Here is a 2,695-nt window from a genome sequence, read left to right as displayed (position 1 = left end):
CCATATGTTATTGGAAGACAGCCTTGCAATTGATCTCAACTTGGGAGTTCTCATCACAATCTGATTTTCCACCCAGAAAATGGGCATGTTTGTGATTCAAGTTATTATATAGATGGAAGATTAATCTTCAATGATGGAAAAAGCTATGCAAATAAATGTATTTAAAGAATGAATAGTATTTATAGGGTCTCTTTTTCTTGCTACAAGAAAAGAGCTCTATTAACTTAACCCTGGGGGGTAAAATCAGACATCAGGATTCAGAGATTATTGTGTAATCAGTAATTTGGAGAAGCTCTAGCCTTTTGTTTGGTTTTCAAAAGCTCAGATTCAAAGGCTAAAAATTCAACTTCTATTTTCTTTTTATGGCACTTGGTTCGTTTTCTGCAGAGGTTTAATTTGTTGCCAAAAAGACTCATTGCTAATTTGAATAATTATATACTGAGCTGTAGTGTAGAACTGAAATTGGGGTTGATTGAGAGGGCTGGAAACAGAGCAACTTCTTCCTGCCACAAGAATTACAGATTCCTATGTAACAAAACATGGCAGTACAGGCAAGCATTACCAGTGGATTAAATTTTGTAGGAATTAGGCAAAAAAAAAAAAAAAAAAAAAAAATAACAAACCAAACTCAATATTTTACTCACGAAAGAGCAGCAAATTAAAACTACACCAAGTTACCATTTTTTTTATTTATCAGTTTGACAAAATTCTAAAAGTTTGACAACACACACTGTATATTAGCAAGGGTGTGGGGTAAGAGTAACAACTCCTGTCATTCGTGTTATGGGGAGTATAAATTGGCACAAAATCTGAGCGAAATTCAGCAAAATCACAAATTAAAAGTGCATATGAGTGCTCCATTCGGCAGCACATATACTAAAATTGAAACGATACAGAGAAGATTAGCATGGCCCCTGCGCAAGGATGACACGCAAATTCGTGAAGCGTTCCATATTCAAAAAAAAAAAAAAAAAGTGCATATGAACCAGGCATGGTGGTGCATGCCGATAATCCCAGGAACTCAAGAGGTTCAGACAGGATAGCAAGTTCAAGGCCAGCCTGAGCAACTTAGCAAAACCCTATTTAAAAGAGATAGGTGGGGTGCTGGGGATGAATCAGTGATGGAGTGCCTCTGGGTTCAATCCCTAGAACAAAAAAAAAGAAGAGAAATAGAAGTGCATACATGTTCATTGAGCTATCAATCCTACTTCTGGGGTTTTATTCTCAAAAATGCCTGTACTCATACATGAAATGAAAAGTACCAAGTATTTTTTTTATTGAAGTACAATTCACATGGCATCAAATTCACCATTTTAAAGGGCACAATTCAGTGATTTCCAGTATAGTCACGAGTTTTTGCAACCATCACCATTATCCAATTCAAAATTTTTTAAAAAATTTGTAGAATATGTAGTGATGTTACCATTTGTTTGGTGTGACTCCAAGCCATGTCTGATCTGGAATACTGCCCCATGATATTTAATGTTAAGGGGGTACTATTTTAAGAGAGCATTTAAACTATAGTTTGCAGTTATAAATACAGTTTATGCAAAATAAAACTCAAAATTATTTAACCAAAAGCTTAGTCCATTAGAAAAATTTCTGATTTAAGAGAGCTAACAAAGTTTTGGAATATGGAGCATTAATGCTAGATGTCTGGGCGTATTTGCTAGTGGGTTCACTAAGTCAGTCTCTCTAGATTTGGAGTCCAGGATTCTGCATGTTAAAGTGTTCTTTTGCACACAAAAGTTTGAGAAACTTTGACCTGATGAAATAAACACATTTTTTAAAGTAATGGTTCTCTACTAATGGTTAGTTATAATATTTCCTGAAAAATTTCTCTGAAATAATTCTACAGGCTCATTTTCCATTTAAAAACATAAGTTTAGCACAGTATTGAGGAAAACTGCAGGGAAATAACTTCAGTGAAGAGATGAAGGCTCAGGAAAGTAAAGTGTTTAAATTAGAATTTGAAAACACTTATTTTGACTCTAATTCCTGTAATCTCTTGACAGTATCTTGCTACCTCTATTTACTCACAAACATGTGCCAACATACCCACTCTTGTGCTTCTTACCTATTGACTCACCAGCCAATTAGGTTTACTAGGCCAACTTTCATAATGTCTCACTTAATCTAATAGTTTTTGTACCACTAAAAATGGGTACTATCTACTAATATATCTACTGGTACACACACTCTCACACACACTTCTAAAATAGTTTAAAATGCTATTTATAAATATCTGGAAGAGCCCCCTCTTCATCTGAAACCCAGACAAATCATCATGGAAGACTGAGGGTGGAAACCCAGCCTGGGAAGCCAAATCAACCTTTGAGACTCAGGGAAATAGCCTTCATTTTTTAAAAAATTAATCAAATTATTTTATGTTTGAATGTGTTTGAAATTTACCCTTAGTAAAATGTCTCTTTAGAAGGAGACAATTATAATTATCTAGTAACAAATTTGAAATCAGTCATAGAGAAAATGGTGAACAGGGAAGGCTTTATAGACAAGTCAGAACTTATTTTAGGTTTTTGAAATGGAAAAGAATCAAAGTAACACCATTTTATTCTGACCTGACTCCATTGTATGCTTGCTTACCATGTTTTCCTTTCAGCCTCCTGGAGCTCTATCTGTGTGGACAGTACAGTAGAACCTTCCCACGTCCCTGACTATGGCCTTTATGTATAAC

At 34.9% G+C, this 2,695-nt stretch overlaps 1 non-coding gene across 1 annotated transcript; it reads left to right on the top strand.

The window, feature by feature from the left end:
* The first annotated feature begins 852 nt into the window (after window positions 1-852).
* LOC124987778 (U6 spliceosomal RNA) lies at window positions 853-959 on the top strand. The gene has a single exon (XR_007109287.1). It is a non-coding gene; the product is annotated as a U6 spliceosomal RNA (small nuclear RNA).
* The last annotated feature ends 1,736 nt before the right edge of the window (window positions 960-2,695 follow it).

This window comes from Sciurus carolinensis, chromosome 6, assembly GCF_902686445.1.
Source record: "Sciurus carolinensis chromosome 6, mSciCar1.2, whole genome shotgun sequence".
NCBI classification, from domain to species: domain Eukaryota; kingdom Metazoa; phylum Chordata; class Mammalia; order Rodentia; family Sciuridae; genus Sciurus; species Sciurus carolinensis.
This window is presented reverse-complemented; position numbering and strand designations above follow the sequence as displayed.